The sequence below is a fragment of the Ammospiza nelsoni genome, chromosome 2, assembly GCF_027579445.1.
Source record: "Ammospiza nelsoni isolate bAmmNel1 chromosome 2, bAmmNel1.pri, whole genome shotgun sequence".
Lineage (NCBI taxonomy): Eukaryota > Metazoa > Chordata > Aves > Passeriformes > Passerellidae > Ammospiza > Ammospiza nelsoni.
Genome location: NC_080634.1, coordinates 111,180,113 through 111,203,413, shown reverse-complemented (window position 1 = coordinate 111,203,413; position 23,301 = coordinate 111,180,113).

Genomic DNA, 23,301 nt, shown 5'->3' with positions numbered 1-23,301 from the left:
TATTGGGCTAACTGATCTATAAAAATTGCTGGTTATGCCACTTGCATCCAAAAGAGTCAATTCCATCTGTTCTCACTCTTAACAGAAGGGAGATTCTTTCAAGACTTCTATAATCATCTTTGTCCTTCTATCACCATCCATATCCTTCTATAAGCATCCCTTTGTCATCTCTGAAGAAATTCAAACTTTGGGACAGCTGAGACTGCTTGCTTAGTTAGCAGAAGGAACACTACACACCAAAACAATTCCTTTGATGACTTTCTCATCTAAACCAATACTAGAAATGGTGCAAAATTTAATTAAACTGTAGATTGAGAGAACAAGGCGCTGAAAGCTAAGACTAATACCCTGGGGTAGCAGATTCGAACCATCTCAGTTTGGGAGGTTTCACAGAATTTAGAAAGCTGGCTTTGATTTTTAGACTATCAGTTGTATTAATTGCAACAATCCAGACACAAATTTAACTAAGGAAGCACAGAGGCACTGGTTTCATTTAAGTTTTGATTTATGGACAGTTGTGGGAAGGAAAAAAGAAAGTATTCCTTGGTATTTGCTCCATTCTATCTGTACTTTCTGGCGTAATGTAAATGCTCTTATGTTTTGGGCTCAGAGAGCAAGAAAAACTGCACTAGCACAGGTCATGAGACATCACTGAAATGTATCACAGTTAATGGTTGTGAGCCTTAAACACTATTTTGCTGTTTTCCACTTGGATAACTTCTCTCCCTTTTTATTTTTTTTCTCCATTTTGTTACAGCTTCTCTCACCCTCACCCTACTTGAGGTCTCTAGGCACATAAATAATTAAAGTTATTTAATGTGGGGAAGGTGTAACAATAGTCATTGGCAAAGTCATTCTGTCTTTAGTGCTCCACGGGAATAAAAGATTGAAGAGCAATTGTGCCAGGGGTTAGAAAAGGGGCTCTGAGGGTGAAATAATTGGACCTGTGAAAAACTATCTGGTTTTGCTAGAGCTCAAAGCTATTATTTCCTTCGTGTTTCAGCCATTGTGATTGCAACAATCATTCTGTTCACACTCACTCTATACTAAAACCTGCTCAAGCCAATCCAGTTTAGATGTTTTTCCAAAGCAGAACTGCCACAAACCTTGGAAAGCCTAATTTGATTGTCAAGACTGACATTAAAATCTGTCCCTGTGAACATGGACATCTCAGTTTTGGGTTTTCATTAAAGATTGAGAGCTACCAGCCTCCAGTTCTGCTTCCAGCCTCCAGCAGATTTCCAGATGTGCAGGAGTTCCCACATATAACTGAGTGTCCATGTGTGAGCGAATGAACCATTTAAATTCATGTCTGGAAGGACACTAAAAGGACTCTCCCTACCCATTGTGTCAGACAGAATTGCCTGACAATTGAGAAAAATTGCCTAACAATGAGAAAAAAGATCCCAGTTTGAACTGCTTTAAATACAGAATCCGACCTGTAATATAAACTGATCGTCTCTGCTGAAGAAACTGAATTGTCATTATTTTGTTCAGTTGGCTTCAGCTCCATTTTTAGTTTCCCTCAAACCCAACAGCTTTAATGCAAGGTTGTGTTACAGCTGTTGGAGTAAAACCAAAAGGTCTCAGGCAGCCAGGGCACTGCAGCAAAAGCAGCACAGCCCCTGAGCACATTGAGGCATACTCTTCCTCTGGTGGGATCACTGGGCACGTTTTCATCCAAAAAGCACAATTTGTAAAATTTAAATTTATTTTTAAATAATCCAAAACATCTCAAGTACTGCACAGCATTTCATTATGACACCATCATGACCATGCTGACCTTCTATTGACATTTTATTTTATGCCAGGGCTCAAAATCAAAATGGGAGAAGTCAACCTCTACTGCTGAGGATTGTATACTGCAGGGCACAAAACCCACAGATGGAAAGCCAAAATTGTGCTGTACCATACTGAGTATTTATCAAATCAACATCCTCAGATTCCATCAGGTATTAACTGGAGGTGCAGAAGTAATAAGCTGGGTGGATTAATGCAATGGGATCCCCTAAATAACAACAGAAATGTGGTAATGTGTTAATAGTCAAATACTATGGTCACAGTCTCTTAATTTAAGGATGTAGACATTTTATAGTATAAAAAATAATTACATTTGGCTAATCCAAAAACATTTGCTTGACTTGTGACTGACCAATTGAAAGAATCTCATTTTTAGATTGCTGTGCAGTTGGCCTATTTTCTTTTTGCACTATCCATAGGCACTTGTAAACAAAATGCATCAAACCACAGGGAATACATTTCCATGTTAGAGGTATTTTCCACTGCTATTTTTAGGTACTCTTTCAAAAGAGCAAGTTTCTGTCTATGCTTTTAAAATGAACCACAAACTGATCAGTTATACAAGGTCCTTCAAAACTCAACACAAACCCACTGGGAGCAAAGACACTCTTCCTAAACCACAAACACAGGTTGCTAATTGTCACTGGCCTCCTGCTTAGTCTTGTTACCAGATATTTGTTATTAGAATTACTGATTAAACAACAAAAACCTTGCATTCCTGGCTGTGTGAGGCTGCCACATGATGATTCATTATTCTGTCCCTCTTGCCATTCCTCTGTTCCTTGAATGTCACAGTGAAAACCTTCAACCTGGTCTCGTTCCCTCCCCATTAATAAAAGCCAGAATTTCAAAAAGGGCTTTTGCCACAGACATTTCTTCACAGAAATCCTTTCTTTCGGATTTCTGTGTCTTCTGGAGGCCAGAGGCCTCAGAAGACAAAGTAAACAATTATTATCAGCTGCTATAAAATGTAATGAGACGCACCTTAATTAGCTCATTTTCTTTGTTTATAATTAAAAACCAATCACAAAGTGTAAGTCAGAAACTCAGTCCTTAAACACAACTTTGTTTTAAATTCTTTCTATCGATTCTTAGCCTAGCCTAGCTGCTCTGCAAACCTCTCTCTATATTCTATTAATATAGTAATAATATATTATATATAATATCTTAATAAATCAAACCTTCTAATTCAAGAAACAAGATTCACCGTCTCTCTCTCACCAGCTGCAACCCACTCAAGTGCAGTTATAGGCTTTTTTAAGAATGCTAAAACAAAACTCAGTTTGAAAAATGTGCAAGTTTATACATGATGTGTGGTCTGCTGCCACGGAGAATCAGCAGAATTGTATCAAATCAGAAGGCAAGGGTATCAAAAAAGAATTGGAGTACTTTTAGCTTTTTGAGCCTAGGGCAATCAAAAACACATGTGCTACACACAGCATGTACAATTAATTGTTCCACCATAACCCCCTTGTGCAATTAAAGTGCTCTCATTTTTGCTGAACTCATGGGGTTTTCACAGTTGAGATCAGCTGTTCATGTGCTGGTGATACACATTGACTCACCCCAAATAAACCTGCAATCATCCATGACATGCTGTCTGATGGCTGCTTCTGGTATCAAACCAAATATGATATTGCACAGATTTAAAGTTCAGAAACAGTTATTGCTGTTAAACATTACTTTTTCATGGAGAAAGGTCAGAAGAAAAAAGCATTATTTGTGATATTGCTATGCATTGTAAGGTGGCCCACTGCAGACACAGTGACCCTCTGAATCAATCTACAGTATGTTTAAAATTAATTTAATGAAATTATTCTGTCTTTAGTAACAGACCTGGGTCAGATCAATCCCATCAGAAACCAAGATGAGAATGAGTGCAGAGGCTCAATGACTGAAACCCAGAACCTTCATGATCTCAGCAGGCACAGGAATGGCACAGAAGACAGACTGCATGGCTCAGAGGGAAAATTTTTACAGGTCAATGGTCCAAGACTTTACCAAGCCTGATTCTGAATTCTTAACTACTTTTGCTCCCAAACACAGTCTTTTCACATTTGGAAACATGGTGTGGCAAAATAATATGAAAATGTTTTCACAAAATTAATCAGGAGTTCATAATTTCAATTCAAATACAAGGACTCTAACATGAATTATTTAGACACTTAATTGAGAACGTGCACTTTCAAAACTAGCCTACCACAAATCACGCTGATGTGTTTCTGCTCTCTTCCACAATAAAAGTGAAATGTCACTGGCAAGGTCATGGTTTAAAGGGATTTCATGGCAAAAAGCAAATTCCTGCAAAGTTGGAGGTTGCAAGAAAAAAAATTTGTAAGAAAAAAACTTGAACAAGAGGGAATTGTACTTTATCATGGATGTTACCATTTAAATAATTTTATTATAGATTCTCACAATCTTAACCAAAACAAACCCCTGCTCAGGAAAAACCCCCTCAGGAAAAAGAGGAAATCCAAAGGAATTTTATTTCTAGTGCCCAATGCTGACAGCCCAGATGAGGGGAGAATGCCTGGTTAAATCCCCATGAATAAACTCCATTCAGGTTCTGCATTTTCATCTAGGAAAGCCAAAGCCAAACAAGCACTCCCTAAGGCAGCACAGGGTTTACAAACCCACAATTCCCACCCCTCTTCCAGGGCACTCCTCACTTTCCCTCACCAGCCAGGTGACACCTGTGTTTGCACAGGGTTCTCAAACTTCTCCACCTTTCTTTGCTGCCATCATTCCCCAGCAGAGACAAAATACCCAGGAGAAACAACCTTCTCCCTTATTCATTCTCAGTCTTACCTAATAAATCATTATTCTTGAGTGCATTAATCGCTGTTCTCCTCCTAACTGCTTCCTACTCATCCATATTGTTCTGACAGTGGGGGTTTCAAAGCTAGACAGAGTTGAGAACTACATTCCCATTAAAAACTAATTATTTTTTTCCCCTCTAAAATTTCACATTGGTAGCAACAATAAAGAGAGCTCTAACCTGGATAAAGATGCCAACAGCTAATAGACATTTTCCCTACTGTAGCATCTGAATTTTAAAATATTTAAAAGTTTTAAAATGCATCTGTAGAATAAAGGAATAGAAACGCTCCTTGAGAGACAAATATACTTGCACTTATACTCCAGAGCATTACTAGAGTCAAGGAAGCTGTTTTAGAGCTGGCAACTGTGAAAAACATTACAGAAAAAAAAGCTAGTTTAGAAAACACTGTTAGGGAAAGTGGCTTCTGCAATGCAACATTTCCATGCAGACAGCTGTGTTGCCTTTTTTTTTTTTTTTTTTACTATCAATCTTCAGTGCTAAACTCAAATATGTTTCAGACCTTTGAAATCAAACAGGCTTCAAGAACACTCACTTTCCTAGTATTTCTATCTTCTGGATTCATTTAGACAGGATTAAGACTCTATTCCCCCCACAAATCTCATGCTCTCGGCTGCTGATGTTAACACACTCCATGATGCAGTGGTGCCATTGCTTCACTAATGCCTACAATGAATGAATTCTAATTCCTAGACCAAATCTTTATTTAATTGAACATTTACTTAACTGAGGCCTTCCAAAATTGCATGTGTGTATAAACACTTGTTAATCTTGGCATTATTAGCCGACTTATTTTCTTAATGTTGTGAGAATGGGAATTTGGATCCTTATTTCCTCCATTTTTCTCTTCTCTGACTCACCAGGGATTTTGTGCAAAGATTCAGGAAAATGAATGAGGTTTCAGAACCAATAATAAGTAGAACTCTTCCTGACACTGAGCTTCTCTCGAGCTCTGTAATGGCTGCAGAAGTCGTGAGGCAAGTTCAGATTCAAAGCACATAAAACTGCTCAAAAAGCCATCAGCTGTGTCATGCAGTAACAGCAAATGAAAAATATCATCCCCAAGTGACAAATGGTTTGCTTTCAGACACCAGTTTTTCCCAGATATTCAATAGCAGAACTCTTGGAAACAATGTTCCTGTGGTCATGGACATTTGCTTCCATGTTATTCAGGTAACACTTGCAAGTTTTTTATCATACACATAGAAAACCCCCAAACCCAAACATCTCCTCCGAGCTCCACTCCTTTCCCTTTCCCTGGGAACACAATGGTGCTGTACACAATTCCTATGTTGTCTCCACCTTGGTATATATTTATAAATTATATAAAATCTTGGAGACCCCCATCCTGTGAAATGTTTGTCTCCCAGCTTTGGATGCACTGCTACTTACAGAGCCTGCCAGGCACAGCTTGTGGGGTGAAAGGTGGCAGAGTGATCCAAAAACCCCTGGAGCCCCAGGTCAGAGACACGATTGTGTCCAGCTGCATGCAGATCACAAGTCAGCCCCACACAGAATGCAACCACTCCTAAAAAGCACAGGCTGTGGTGAAAGATAACCCCTCACACACCAAAAAAAAAAAAAAAAAAAAAAAAAAAGTCAGCAATGAGGGATGCCCCAGGTAATTTAAGTATTCCAGAGGTGCAGTTAAGTGAAGGTGCAGAGCAACACCCTTCAAAATAGATAAAATGCTTATTTAAGGAGCTTCCTGTTAATACCCATTTGTGGAATATAGTTCAAACCACAATGGAATTTTGTTTCATTTCTGATTCCATTTCTGTTTCTAAGCAATACAAAAAGCATACCCAGGGAAAAGTTACAAAGCAAATAAAAAGGTCTAGATTAGAGTAATTGAATACAGAAATTTCAGTGCAGGCAGAGAAAGATTAAAAAAAAAAAAAAAAAAAAAAAAAAAGCCAGACAAACTCAGTTCTCAAGCAATTGATTCTCTCCTGAAGCTGTGCTCCAGCGTATGGAAAGCCCCACAAAACAGAGTCACAATATGAGTTTAAAACAGATGTTGGGTTTTTTTTAACAGCAGACCCAGGGTGTTTGGAACAGAAAGAATGCAGAAAGCTTCATTGTTATACAGTGTGTGTGTATATATATATATATATATATATATATATATATATGTTTATGTATTCCTTCAATATAAGGAGTTGAGAAAAGTTACTGTGAAATTCAAAGAATTACACACATAAGAGCTTCCTGTGCCTACCAAAAATTGCCCCCTACCTACCAGCCTTAGAACCAAATCCATGCTGGTGTTCAAGCTCTGTTCTTCCCACCGTGCTTGCCTATTCTGCTTTCCTGTGTTTCCAGGCTCTGGAGGAAGAGCCCCACGAGTGTGCTCATCCCTGCTATGAACAGTTTGATTAGAAGGCAGAGTAAATGTGGGCAAGGCAAAGGGCAATAAAACACTGGAAGCAGTGCTCAGTCACAGCACAGTCCTGCACTGCAGATGTCTTCAGCCATCATTCTAGCAAACAGATTCCCTGCTCCCTCCACCCCACAAGACCAAATGTCTCACTAAAAGATGGTAGTTAATCACCAGATATGAAATTTATCTCTCTTGATAAGGAGACTTGGAGCATTATGTAGTACAGACATGTCTTTGCAGACAGACAAACAACTGGGTGACTACACCATGACACTGAAAATTGTTCAGTTAGATCCTTCATGCCTACTGTGTTTCCACTGTAAAAAATACAGCTACAACCCAAAATTTACATAGAATTTTGGTTAAATATTTCTTCATTCCTAAAGAACTTAAGATTTCAACTACCATAAAAAAGTCAAACATGCTACTATTTCTTAAGGGTAAACATAGTGCTGAAGGCTGCTCAGAAATGTTAACTTGTTAAATAACTTCCAATGTTTAAACACTTTGATAGTGTCTGGGAATTGTACCCACACCTGAGCCTTACAAACCACATTCCTCAAAGCTTACTCAGATCTATGAATAGCAACTCTCACCTTCCGTAATTGCTCAGATGGAAAACAGAAACAAGGAGACCCCTGGATCTAATTGCACTTGGGGAATAATTTATATTAAAGATACACAGAAAAACATCTAGTGAAAGTCTAAGCATTGATGTCACAGAAACACAGAATGGCTTGGGTTGAAAGGGACCTAAAAGTTCATCCAGTTCCATCCCACCTGCCATGGGCAGAGACAGTTCTCACTGGATCAGGTCACTCAAAGCCCCACCAAACATGGCCTTCAACACTTCCAGGAATGGGTCATTCACAGTTTCTCTGGCAATCTGCTCCAGTACTTCACCAAGAATTTTTTACTAATATTCAATCTAAATCAACCCTCTTTCAACTTAAGGGCATTACCCCTTGCCCTATCACTATATGTCCTTGTCAAAAGCCCCTCCAGCTTTCTTATAGCCCCCTTTAGGTACTGAAAGGTGCTACAGGGACCCCCCAGAGCTTCTCCAGGCTGAACAGCCCCACTCCTCTCAGCCTCCCCTCACATCAGAGGTGATCCAGCCCCCTGATTATCTTTGTGGTCTCCTCTGCACTCACTCCAGCAGGTCCATGTTGTTCCCATGTTGGGGGCACTGCAGGTGACCCCACTGCTGGGGTCTCACCAGAGCAGAGGGGCAAAATCCCCTCCCTGGAGCTGCTGCCCCCACTGCTGAAGGAGCCCAGGACACATTTGGCTTTGTGGGATGCAAGGGCACATGGCCAGGTCACACAGAGCTCATCATTCACAAGACCCTAAGGTTCTCTTCAGGGCTGCTGTCAGTATTATTGAGCCCTTTTACATCAAGGAAGTTGGGAAGCAAAGGAAAGAGAATGCATACAGAGAGTGCTCTCAGAGATGATGGAGTTTTCCTGATTATATGCCTAATGAAGGCAATAAGGGTTCATTATGATCACTTGTTCTGTCTTCCCCTACATAAAGCCCATAAGATTTTCCCATACTAAGTCTTACTAGAAATAAACCTGCCTTTAGAAAAACCATCCCTGATTTAGTTTTTTAGTGATGAAATCCTCTAAGAACTTATTAGTCTAATGAATGTTTTTATTTTAAAAAACTTCCCTCCCTGCCTAGTCCCAAGATGTTCAAATTTCCAGCACTACTGTTCTTAAACCCTTTTTTTCTTCAGTAAGTAGGCCATTCCTCACCTCAACCTTTTTAGGCAAGAATCCAAACATTTCTTCCTTTTGGATCCACCAAAAAACAACATATGCTCCAAGCATCTCTTCTGCAGGGATCTTTAAAAGGCTTAATGGGCTGCACCTTGGACAAATCTCCCAGCTGAAGTGCGCGCAGCAAAACAGTAACACCTGTGCACTTCAGGAGTAATTGTCCCACCTGCTCTATCATCTCAGATTCACTGAAAGGGCTATTTCCCTGGCAGTCACATTAAATGTTTCCTGCCAAGACTTTCCAAAATCACTAACTCTGGGGTGCAGAATCCCTTACTGTTCCCTTGCTATGACTCTACACTTGGAATACTGAAATCAGTATAGCTAGCTGCATTCAGTAGCTATCCAGTATCCAAAACTACTGTGTAACTGGTTCTCAGCCTCCATAATCTATTATTTTATTTATATAGCCATAAAATAAAATTGAAGTTATACATTACTGTATTTAAGAATAAGTGAATATACTTTTTAAAGAAAGAAAAATAGAGGCAGCACACGGCAAGAGCCGATCTTCACCTGCACACCCAGAGCCTCTCACCTGCTCAGTGGTGCAGAGAACAACTGCGCGCCCGTTCTTTATCATCCCTCCCACGGCACAACCACCCCAGACGGTAAGATCTGCCTCCTGGGGTTTTCACATTGTAGAAAGCATTGTTGAAAAATAAACCCCTACCAAATATGCAGGCATCCCCTATGAGGTTATTAGCACCGAAGTACCCGGTCCCCGCAGGAGGAGCCGGACCAGAGCAGCCCCAGCGGGAGGGTCCCCATCGGTACGTGCCGCAGGCTCCCTCCTCGGGTTCTGCTCTTGGAGTAAAGAAAAGGGAAAAAAAGAGAACTAAACAAAAACACCCCCCTCAAACCAGTTGCTAATAAGAATGAAGGACTCACCGGGAACTTCGCAGGAGAGGAAAATCACGTACGAGCAGCACCATCGCTGAGAGCTGCTGCTGCTGCCAACTCGGAGGTGAAGTCCCTGTGCCGCGGGCTCGGCTCCTGGCACGGAGCCCGCACCGAGCGCCGACAGCCCCGCACTCCGGCGGGGCACAGCCGGCTCGCAGCGACCCCGCGGGTACAGCCCTGCCCCGGCCAACCCGGTACAGCCCCGCCACGGCCACCCTGGTACAGCCCTGCCACGGGGAGCCTGACACAGCCCTGCCACGGGGAGCCTGACACAGCCCTGCCACGGGGAGCCTGACACAGCCCTGCCACGGCCACCCTGTCGCCCGTCCCCGCCCGCGGCACGGCTCCTCCCGCAGCCCGGGGCTCCGGGGCTGCCTCCAGCCCAGCCGTCCCCGCCGGGAGCGGAGCCGCCTCCGCCGCGTCCCCCCGCACCTCTCCCGCTGCCGATCCCGCCCCGCGGCCGCGCTCCCGCAGCGCCTCTCGCCGGCTGGGAGCAGGGCCGGGATGCTGGAGCAGGGCCGGGATGCGGGAGCCGGGCAGGGATGCGGGAGCCGGGCAGGGATGCGGGAGCCGGGCAGGGGTGCGGGAGCCGGGGCCGCCGTCCCGACCTGCCGGGAGCGGGGCGGAGCAGCCGGAGCGGGAGCGGGTCCGGGCGGGAGCGCCTCCGCAGAGCGCCTCTCCTCCCTTGTCCTCTTTCTCCCCGCTCCTCCCTTCTCCTCCCTCTCCCTTCTCCTCCTTCCCCTCTATCTTCCCGCTCCCCTTCACCGCCCGCCCCGGGCGCCACCGCCGTCCCATGCAGGGGGACAGTGCGGACCCCGGTCACGTCGCCCCATCTTTCCCGGGTTGGGAAGGGTGCGGATCCCGTCAGGATCTCCCAGGTTTCAGCGGGGGGCTAGTAATACGGGACTGGCAGCTCAGGAGGCGATTCTGTGATTTCTCGGAAAGGGGAAAAACTCCGGTATTTACTTTATTGTTTTCCGGTTTTTCAACCTTTATTAAACAACAGGTGTATCTGCACCGGGTGAGGGAAGCGTCCACAAGGTAAAATTGTATTTCAGAATATAATAAAAGGCACTTGTCATAGCTGTCCTCCTTACACCCATAGGCAGCACTTATTAAGCTTTATGACCATCACTTCCAATGGTTTAAGAGAGCTGGATTTATCAAACAGCTACAAGTATTACAAAATACTTCAAAATTCAAAAGCAACACAGTGAAAATCGCATCTCGATTCATCCAGATGAATTGAGTGATTCATTCGCCCTCAGGTACCAGAAGAGCTCATATAGCAGGCACCTAAGAAAGATAAGGAAACCAATTTAGCACTTCCATGCACTTCCTTACAAGTTAAAATAACAGTCTGCCACTGGTGGAATAAACAGAGGTATGCCACATGAAAATCGCTGGGCTTTTCTTATTCATAGCTATGAAATTATACCACTCTCAAAAAATTCTGATGCATACAACCAGAATCTCCTGCTCAGCTTTCACATTAAAAATTTAGCATAAAATTTGCAGTTTATGTACAACAGCAATGTAATATTATTCATTACCATCAAACTATTTTTTAAAAAATTGCTGGGTTTGTGTTACTTCAAATAATGCATGTGTTGCAAAAAAAATATTATTGGGAGGTAAAATATTTACTTGGCTAGTATATAAACACAGCACCTTTGAAGGATAATTTGAGTTTGCTACATGTTATACTCACAGCATTGTTTTTTGACTTGTTCAGGCAAAGCTATTGAAGGGACTTGCTCTAAATTAAATGCTCAGGTACATCCTCTGCCTGCAATTACTAGAATAACACATTTCTCTCTATAACAGTGTGAATCATTATCTAAAAAGCACCCAAGTGAATATATTCTGTAATGCATGATTTAATTGAAAGTATTAAAACAACAACTCCAGATTCACGTGGGGTTTTTTTACAGTTTCATCTTATAAATGTTGTTTGGGGCTGGTGAAAGGAAGGAAGGGCTGACAGCCGTTTGCACACCCAGAGCTCAGGTATAGCATTACCAACCAGACAGCCAAGTACAAGGAGAATTTCTGAGGAACATCACAGACCTTTTGTGTTTCTCTTGGGACAGAAAGCAGCCACTCATAGAAACTGGAGGCCCCATGGAATTTAGGTAGCACTGCCCTTACTAGTCCATATTTATTAACCACACTTTGTGATCCATAACAGACCACATGAACCAAGGGACGTGTAAACCAGGATTACAGAAATCTATGGCCTGTTTAGAACAAAAATAAAATGTTCTTGTTGCTATTTTTTTGGTAACTCCAATCTCCATGAATAACACTTGCACTGCTGTAAAGAATTAGCCAGCTATGGTCCCAGACTGCAGCTTTATTGAGGATGAATTGCAGTGCTCGTGGCCCTTTTCCAGAGTACTGTGACAACTCCCTTGTCCTCTGGGACAGAAGTTTTGCAGTCAGTTTTCTTCTCTGGATACAGAACTACTAATCCCATGCATCAGAAATCAAGGAATTTCAGCATTTATTGATAGCCTGTTTCACACAGCCACAAATTGTTCCAAAGAACTTGTACAAATTACAGAGTTCAGCACAATAACATTTATGAACAAGACCTAGTTTTCTTCCATTTCAGGTAGCATTGAGTGCTCCGTAAGCTTTATTTCTCTTCACCTTAATCTAAATATCAGAAAATATTAGATAAATAATCTAAATATCTTAAAATATCAGAAAAATAAGCTATCAGTGCAATTTTCTAAACTGAGAGGTTTTGAGGAAGAGATCATATGCATAAAACAGAGATTTTTGATAAACAGCCATAGCTGATAACAGCAAGACTACTCAGGAGCAGCTATTTACATTTTTCTCCTGGATAATACATGTGCTAGGAGCAGATTTTGGAAACAAAATTTTTTAAAAAAAAGCCTTTGTGGAGGAAGCTGAGACGTGCAGTTCTCATTGTCCAGTTGAGCACTCCCTGGGCTATTTTCCAAAAGTGTAATTGCAGTCATCATGGAGAGAGGAGTGTGCATTTTGCCAACTCTGTGCTCAAGGGGTCATGCTATCACTTCCTGGAGGTATTCATAAAAAATAGAGACCTCAGAAGTACCTTCTAGCAGTCAAAAATTAAGGAAGATATTTCAATGAAATTGTCCTCTTTCTGTGTTTTGGTTTTGTTTTTTTTTTTTCCAGTGTTTTGAGATCTTGTATGTTCTGCATTTTAAATTAAGGGCTTTTTGGCATTTCTGTAAAAAAAGCTCTCTGATAAAATTTTAATGTAGCCTGTGATACTGATGTGCTGCTTTGCACTTCCAGCAAAAGGGGAAAAACCTCAAATTTATGTTTGGAAGAAATGCCTGGCTTGATGCACTAATTAATAAAAAGGCATGATAATATTTCAAAAAGAAATACAATGCTTCAGGAGCAATACCAACATGCTTCTTCAAACTATTCATCAGTTCACTCAGAGCTCCTTCTTGACAAAAGCCAATTTAATTTAACCAATGTTATTATGCCTGCTGAGTTAATTTTACTTAAAAATACAATTAATTTCATTTGAGACAGTTTCCTTCACAATTCCTTCTTGGTGAGTGTGTGACACACAAGGTTTGTTGGAATTTGACATAGCCCCAACAATCTTCTTTTCAGTGTACATCATGAATCTTCATGTGATCAGCACAACTGAGTGGAATTGTGATCCAGACCCACCTGCTTTTCTTAGGGCTTGGATTTTGTCTTTGTAACCATGGCACTGGGCTGTAAGTCAGAGCTTCTTGTCCCTGAGCTCACTTGACCCACTGTTGTTACTTATGTGACATGAAGAAATTTTCTTATTACAAAGCCAAGCTTCCCTCTGAGAGAAAAGTGGCATTTTCCAAGCTTCATTCCAGTTATTCACTGCCACCTCAGCCCTCTCCTCGTCTCCATACTAAATAAGCATTGTCAAAACCAAGGAAATAGTATACAAGAAGAATGAAGCCTCTTGTACAAGAGGGCAAATCTTTGCCAAGGTTTTCCTTAATGTTAGTCGCTACACCAACAGAAAAATTACATGTCACAGACTTAGAAATGCAAAAGGGAGAACTGGTGACATTAGCTCTTCTGAGACAAGGCCATTCCTGTTTCAGCCACTGAAAGGATTTAGAAAAGCAGGTATTTACAAAAAGCTTTTCAGAGTAACTACAGCATCTCCTGTTCCTTTTAAAGTAGAAGTTAAAAGCAGACACAGAGAGATATCAAATGCAGCAACACATTTGTACTTTCCTTTCTCACATCATAAAATGAGGAATCTATTTACTTTCTCCTGCTTTTCTTTAGTACATTTAAAAGAAAAAGAATAAGAGAAGACACTAATTAGTGCCTCACTGTGCTGCATGAAGCCAGTATTTGAGTTACTGCCTAGAATGGACTCATGCAAGCTAAGGGAATGCTCTTACAAACCCCATTACTGTGTGCACGATTTATATTGACAATTATTTTGGTGTCAGCTATGTCATTTTTTGCACAAGAAAGAGCTGTGCAAAGTGAGTCTCAGCTGAGCTGTAGAATGAAGTGCTGCATGAAGAAGGTTCAGTTAATATCCAAGTACCTGCTGTTCCATGATGAAAAATATTTCTCCAGGCAACACTGAAAAAAACACTGTAAGAACTTGAACATTTATGATGCACCTGCAAAGCATAGGCTGGGACCCAAACATATAATTTCATCCCAAATGTACTAAAGTACTTTTTTAGAATTATCATTTTACTTCAAAATAGCTAGCTACAATTTTACTAATTAGCAAATTAATCAGTAATATAATTGTGTTTTTCATAAATATTTTATTGCAAATAATTTTAATGGCCTCTACAAACTTCAGAAATGTTTAATGAAACCAGTTGATTTCCTATATATAAAATTTGTAAGGTTCATCAAGAATATAGTTCAAGACACTTAAATGTTAGTTGTCTGCTAACTGTCAGTTGACAAGATTTAGGACTTTTTAGAAGATGCAGAGGAAAAAAACCCAGAACACCCCTAAAACGCCACACAATAGAGAAGGAAGAGAAACAGTCTTCTCTTAGCTCCCTAATTATTTTTTTTAAACACATAATCTTAACATTTTTTGCTGGCCCCATGAAGAGTTATGGCATTTCTTCTAAGAAAACCTCCCTCAAACTCTGCAAGATGACTACAGTTACTTTGCTGAAAACGCAGACACAGACCCTTGGAGCCTGTCAATAATACATGGATTGCAAACATTTCTGGGGATTCAGGTAAAACTCTTCATCTTCCTCTGTTTTCTGCCACTGAACTGCTCTAAAGCCAAGATATTTCACCAATGTCTGCATCATCCTGACTCACTGCAATACTTTGCAGAAAAAGAGTCTTTAAAAGTGCAGAGTTTTATTGAATTAACATGGTGTACCAACTCTTTGATCCCCAAATTTTTCTTTCTATGGAATTACCCTGGTGCAAGCAAAGGTACTTGTCAACAGCAGCAACAAATATTTAAGGCAGGCTTTATTCATCAATGCTTCTCATTCTGGTCAGAAACTGAAAGGACATTTTAGCTCAAACAAATTAGTTCAATTTGTCCTTGACAAGAAACCCTGCTTAGGAACAGAGAAGCTGCATTCTGCATTTAAAACAGGGTTTGGAAAAATAACTAGGGTGACAAACTCCCATCTGCACAGCAAAAAGTACTTCCATTTATTTTATACAGTAATTCTTCACCATTTAGAAAGCTCAGTGAAATAGAAAAAGGCTCTAATTTGTTTTTATTTCATTTCCACGATGTTTTGCTAAATGCACTTTTCACAGTAGTACTCTTATGAGGTGATTATTGCTAAGACAAAAGCTGTAAACTAAAAGGGGCTCTGAGTAACCAGATCTAGTTGCAGGTGTCTCTGTCCCCGATAAGGTGTTGGAGCTGAATGGTCTTCAGGGTCCCTTCCCAGCCAAAACCATTACACAATTCTGTGATTGTATCATCTTGAATCAAGTGCATCTTCAACATGGTTTAAGTGACTTATAAATACAACCCAAATGTTGCCTTGAACACTTGAACACTTGTAGTTACCCATGAAAGTCTCTGTCACTCCCCTCCTCAGCTGCACAGGGAGAGAAAATACAACAAAAGGCTCATGGGTTGAGTTGAGGACAGGGGTAGATCACTCACCAGTTACTGTCAGAGGCAAAACAGCCTCCAGCTGGGGAAATTAATTTATTTCCAAACAAATCAGAGCAGGGCAATGAGAAATAAAACCAGATCTTAAAAATATCTTTCTCCCATTTATCCCTTTTCCCAAGGCTTAAATTCACTCTGTAATTTTTCTATCTCCTCCCCTCCTGAGCAGCACAAGGCAGGGAATGGGGGCTGGACCACCCTGTCTGCTGGCACTGAGCCTTCACATCAGCTCAGCTTCTTGTGGTGTTTACTCCACTTTAATGCTTGGGGTTTTTCCCAAACCACAGGAGAAAAATAAGATCACCAAAATCTAAGTGCATCCATGAAACATTCTTGCCAGTTCTTAATTCAACATCTAATGGTATGGGAGTTTGTACTATGTATAACAAGAAAATGTCAGGAGTGCACCCCTATCCTGTCATGGTTATTTTCACCTCAGTAATGTATATAATAGTGTAAAAGTGCCTGGTTGTGGTAAAGAGCCACATGTTGTATTTAACTTTCATGCAATTAAGGTCTTGCATTCCAGAAGGGGAGAGTGGTGTGCCTGCTTTTAATGCTGACACTGAAGTATTTCTAAATTTTAAAAGATTGAGATTAAGAGTGAGATTAGGATGCTTATATGCACAGCACACTATAACAAAATTCACAGGCTGGATGTTTTAAAACATAACCTTTTTCAAACACTTCTCATTTTCACTTAAATGTTTATACATCATGAAATCTGTCGTCTTCAAACACACATGTTGTGGGAGTATTTGGGCACAAGCTCCCAAAATTTATAATCTTACAACAGCATTATGATGACTGCTTGAATAACATTTAACACAACACCATATTCCATGTATTTTAACATATTATCTAATATTATTTACCAGAAGCAAATGAAGAGTTACAAACATGTGAATAGGCAGCCTTGGTAAATTTTGATGTTTGCACAATAAGATCACTGAAGGTAATTTTATTTACCAGACAAGACTATTTACAGAAATCTTGACAAACAAAAGAATTGTCTCAGAAATCATCCAATTTCTGAGCCTTCATAGTCATATGAATATCCCCAATAAGACTTGTCTTATTTCTGATTCTCTGATTTTGGAGGTTACCCTTGTATTTAAGAAAATCAGATAAATTGAGATTTCAATATAGGGATCACATATTTTCCTGAACCATCTGTGGTGAATTTTGATTTGTAGGAGGAATTAATTCAATAAATTTTTAACAAAGAGATCTGGAGCTATTCTCAGTTGAAATGAACCATTTCTGGTTTAAGAAAAAAAAGTATAAACTCATGGAATTTATTTGCTTTATTTTTCAGTTTTGATCATTAGAAATTTCCAGTAAATTGCTTTGCACATTGCTTTGTTAATGGCTTTGGAAAAGTAAAATATATTCTATAGCTCTCATTTCTTCTACTTGGGAAATAAAATCTTTTCCAGCCACACATATAATCATCTATTGAGTTTCTGAATCTCAAGTTACAGCTATAATTGGTCCAAAAATGTTAATACACTGTAATAGTTTATCATAGATGTAAAAACTAGTAATATGTCCTAAATGCAGAGTGCCTTGCTTTGGTTAGATGTATTCTCATTGCTTTATCTTACTGGAACAAATATATGACTTTCAGAAAAAATAAAACCAGCAACAGGATGGAGAATGCCTAGTCCTGTGATATGTGCTAGGTTTTTCCTCCATCATTCTGCTCCTGAGCTGCTCCCGCTCTTCCTGCTCTGTATTTATCCCATAATGAGAAAAATGACTGAAGTGGAGCAAATGCTAAACAATGCATCTTCCTCTCCTGCTCTAAGAAAGTTGATAATCAAAAGGCCTTCAAGTAATACCTGCCACCCTGCTGCCTTTTTGTGTCTCTAATTGCTGAGCATCACTGAATAAAGCGATGCTGACAGCCAGCAGCTTGGAGAAGAGTGCTGCTTTCAGCTGGGATGTGCAGAGGGAGCTGTGAGCTGCTGAGGCTGCAGCTTGGGCAGAGCTGGATCCATTTTCAGGGAGGCTGGAACCAGCTGTGCCTGATGTGGGGGCAGCTCCTGGTGTCCTCTCACAGAGCCCACCACTGCAGCCCCCCAGCCACTGCCCTCACATTCCCATGTAAACCCAGCACAGGAGGTTTGTGCCATGGTTTGGGACCTCTGTGCCAGCACTGAAGGGAGCAAAGTGGGAAATCACATCCCTGTGTTAAGCCATGAACCTCTTCTCTCTGTAGGCAAGAGCAATGGAGAAATCTGTTCTCAAGGACCACCATTGGTATTAGTAACAAGCCTAAGACCCTTTACTTTTTCTTTAGTACTAATATTTGTATTTGAAACCTGCAAAGATATAGCAAGATGCATCACCAACTTTTCTTTTTTTGGTGCTAAGGTAAATAATGAAGACCTGGTTCCCAGAACAGCTCTTCTTCATATCCTTTTCTCCTTTTTTTATCTCCTCAGCTATAGTTTTGAAGATGTTAGAAGTTTATATGAAGAGAAAAGTCCTGAAAACATCCTTAAGGACAATTAGCAGCTTCTCCTGAGATAGTTCATTGCACTGGTTAGTCCCTGCCATGCACAGCAGCAATCAGTTCTTTTGAAAATTTCTCTCTACATCTTGTTAGTGCCCTGTCCTACCTTCATCAAACACTTTTTCTTCTTCATTGCCACATTTGCTTGTTGCTGCCAGGTGGCTCTAGCTCCAGTATGAGAATGGAGTGTGAATGAGTGCAAGTTGTTCTTATCACAGCTTGTTTTGTCCTGTCATGAAATCCACAACAAACACCTTGCCTTCAGTGAGCAGGTGAGCAGTTCTTTAAATGGCATTTCATTCAAATTTCTGCTGAAACTCTAAGATCTGAAATGTCAGCATTTCCCATGAAGTAGAAATTTTAAATGTTGAACAGTTTTTATCCCAAGTGTTTGTACACATTGTACATCCCAGTATGTTTGTACAGTTTCCTGGACAGAAGAAGACACTGCTCCATCCACTTCCTACTAAAGCAAGTTTCAAAGCTTAGGAAGTGAAGGAGGATGAGCTCTTCTCCCCCTCCAGCTCAGTGATTACTGCTTGAGTTGTCATGTTGTGTAGCAATAATGTTTCTGACCTGATGTGTTAGAACCAAGAATTTTTTTAAACAATTGTTTAGTTGCCTATTAGCTCTTCAAAGAACTTCTAGCAAGTCACTGCACTAACATTAAAACAACTCTCTGAAAAACAAGCAAACCCAAAACTCAGAAAAGTAAATTATTAAAACTGCTGTGGTCAAGCATCCCTGATCTGGCCAGCAGAAGAGGTGCCATGTAGATTATCCCAAGAGTCCATCTGATCCCCCATTCCAATCCCTGTGGTACTGAGCAGTGAGTGTGTGGGAAGAGAGCAAGAACAAGAGCAGCACACTGTGATTCTTCCTCCAGCATCCAGCCGCCTGTAGCTCAGCAACTAAGTCAGAAAAATTAAACAGAATTCTGCTGCTTTTGTATTCCACAGTTCAATGTGGAGGTTTAAATGTTTGCTGCAATGTAAAGGATAAATGGAGACAGGAGGCAGACGATTTTAGCTGCTTTAGTATTCCCATTTTTTCCTGCCTGTGCTCAGGCAGCGTGGGATCTGCACAGCCTGCACAGACTGACACCTCTCCAGAGCACCAAATCCTCTTCAAATATTTGCTTTTTAATCAACAAGTAATTTCAACCTCACTGTTGGCTCTGTTTCTTGTAAAAAGTTCCTGGTCTGCATTTGAAAGATGAAAGCCTACAGTTCTTTCACATTTAGGGTTGTATTTCTGAGCCTCCACTTTCAGCACTTTTCACATTTCCTCTCACAGATCTCAGCACTGATTATACTGTCAGCCCATTTACATGTTCCAGTTTGCAATTTGCAGTGGTGTAGTAAAGAATTAAGCAATGGTATCAGGTAACTCCTCCTCCTGAAGTGTGCTGGCTCCTTGTTAAAATTTTGTATTTCTCTTGTGAAATCACTAAGCATTAGTCATTATCACGAGAAAAAAAAAAAAAAAAAAAAAGGAAAAATAATGGTGATTTAGGTTATTGAATTTAGATCAAAAATTAATTAAATTATTAATTTCCTAATGAATTTATTAGGAAAAAAAGGAAAATAACCCCTCAATAATTGTGAAAGTTGAATAAATCTGTGTCTAAAATTAGCTCAAGCATTATTTAATACTTCCTCCTCTCTAAAGGCCACCTGGATGCTTGGCAGTTGTTAACAATATGTTATTGATCCAGGGGAGGTGATTTCAAAAGCAGGTCTGCTTCAGTGCTTTATTACTCTTATCCTTTGATTTTCTTTTCCTTAATATTTAACATAAATCTCTCTGAGGTCTAATTAAAGGCATTATTTCTGGTCCTACCTTTCATCACACATTGGCTCCTCAATCACCTTTCCAGTAAATCACTATGCAGTCAGAGACACCTATAAAGAAGTGTGGGCAAGGGTGATAAAATAAATGCAGTTCCTCCACAAATCACATTCTCTAAGCTTCCTTTTGGTGCTGCCTTCAGGAAGAATTACTCTTCTGTCTGTCCCACCATCACACTGGGCTGACAGGGACATTCAATGCCTGAAAAACACCAAGCAGAGCAAAATGACTGCTTTCTGTGCCCTTCATGGTATCCTTCAATTTATTTAGTTATTTATAACATCATACTTGGGTTCCTATTTGTTGTAATTACATATTTTTCTCTGCAGCACTGCTGCCTAGACAATTAGGCCCCATTTTGTAGTTGTGCATTTGATGTCCTGGTTTTCATGAAATCTCTTGTTGTTGTTTTCTCCAACCTATTCAGTATTGTTAGTTTTGATCCTGTCATTCAGCATGCCTGCAACTTCTTTCAACATGCTGTCAATAACAAGCTTTTATAAGCACACTTTTTATTCCATTATTCAAGTTATTGTGACTAATACTAATTAGCCCTTAGAGCAAAAACCCACCCATCTTCTTTCACTTATTCCTCCTACTTTTATAAACCTTTATTAGGAATGATTGGTTAGTTTTTCCCCAGATTACACATTCTTATGTGGGAGAGCATAAAAAGACAAATTTACTACAAAATAACACACCTATTCTGCATTGTCTCTTCATCCATTAAACCAGCTGTCCTACCAAAGGATAAAATCAGATTATTTGACATATACTGTTGACACATCTGTGTTGGATGCTCATGAGTGATGCTGAGTGTGTATTTGTAAACACTTCTGGGTTAATATTTTGTTATTTTTCTAGTGGCTCTCTTGATGTTGAGCTGAGCCTGATGGACTCAGCATTTCCTTGGACCTCCTGCTATCCTCCTATCTACAAAGGGTAGCTGGATAGGAAAGATAAGTAATGTTTTTGCATTAGAACCTACAAACACACACACACACACATACAATACACACATCATCAGTCATTCAGGAACCCTTTTCATTCCCCATGTAATTCAGTGACATAATTATTGCTAATGTTTCAAAAAATTTTCTTTGAATATTTCTAAACAGAACAGAAAAACAGCCTAGGAACTATTTTTGTTCGATACTATACTGCATCTGAAGGTACAGATCTAAAGATGTGAGATCTCTGAAGGATAAAAAAGATAACAATATCCACAGGATGCAAGGATAAGTTATTTAAGCTCTGTTAGCTGTGTCTACAGGATGCCAATGCATATACAACAAATGCTTCCACCAGCTTTTATTGCACTAAAACCAGCATGCAATTTCATCCCTGGCTTAGCTCACAAAAATACTGCAGAGGCCACAGAAAAAAAAAAGAAACCTTTATACTGCAGGAGATTTTCTTTCATGCTTTCCTGTGACCACATCCCTCTGCACTTGTTCATAAAGATCTGCTTTTGAAGAGGTTTAGTGTTCACCTTCAGTTTTCTCCTTCCATGGCCATTAGCAAATACTAAACATGAAAGCTGTGTCTAGAGCAGGGGAATAAAAAACACTTTGGTTTACTTCCCACTGTACTTTCATGTTTTTCAAACACAAACTTTCCAATGAATGTGCAACGAAGACTGAACAAGAAACATTTTTGTAAAGTAGGTGTCTGTATGTCCAAATATAGTCCACTGATAGTGAAACTAGAAGCATTGGTCTTCTCTGTCATGTTTAATCTGGTTTGGAAGCACAGGAGAAATCAGGAGAAAATGCAGGAGAAATCACAGGAGAGAAACCTAAACAAGCTTCCCAGATTCCCCCCCAATACAAATAATACTAATCATTTTAAAAACCCACACTGAAACAACAACAAAATCCCCACCATTTGAAAATTCTGCAGTTTTGTATGAGGTGCTTTCCTGTTTCCCAGGCAACTTCAGAGACACCAAAGATATGATGTATTTACATATATATATTTGTGTGTGTGTGTGTATTGAGTGAAATAAAACTCAGGAGCAATTCTCTGTAATGAAGTAGAATTTAAGGAGCCAGAACTTAAATTAGACTTTTTTGTAACTTTGGTGGCAACGTTATTGGTAACTAATGGTAACTTTGTGCCGGAAAATTGGCACAAATTCATTCCGAGCAGAGGGAAAAGGGGAACACAGAAGGCAGGGGATGTGACAGCTCCTCTGGGGAAGCCACTTCGGGGGGAGCTTTGTATGTCCAGCAAAGGACTTCCCAACAGCAGCAACAGAGGAAAATTCTCTGCTGTTAGGAAGGGCTGTGCTCTCACCGTGAGCAGTGGCAGTGCCTGTGCCCGGCTGTGCCCCCTGGGGAGGAGCACTCGCTCAGAGAGGGACAGAATCATAAAATGGTTTGGGTTTGTGAAAAACGCGTGTTTTATGATTGGCTTTTCGCAAATATTAAAATGAATATTACATGTGTTGTGTCAGAAAGTAATACTGTATTAATTCTCTTAAATAGTGTGGTAAATAGAGTTTTAGGTTATAACAAAATGTTAAAATAGAAACTATGCTATGTAAGATACTTTTTTTTTTTTCTAAAGAAAGGACTTGCACTGAGATAGCAGCCACAGTTCACCTAAATCTTTCAGAGAAAGAGAATTTATTGCTCCATTATCAGGAGAAACGAACTTCTTCCCACCTCGCTCTGGCAGGACAACGCCATCAGGATTATGAGGAAGAAGCTGACGATGACCAGACAGAATCCTGTATTTGAATGGAATTTATGCATCATGCATGAGATGTATGAATATGCAACAGGCTATTGTTTTTAAGGGTTAATCCTCTGTTAACAGGTGTCCTTTTTCAGGATTATGCTGCCCAGAAAAAGGTACCTGGACATCCGTAACTCTTTGTTTCTATTGTCTCATATTGCCCTAATCCAAATTGTCCAAATTATTATTACTCTAATTGTATTACTATTTTTATAACCATTTTATTACTATTAATCTTTTAAAACTTTAAAAACAAGTGATTGGCATTTTTCACAGGTTGGATGTGACATTCAACACCATTTTCTCCAAACCCCGCTGCCATGGGCA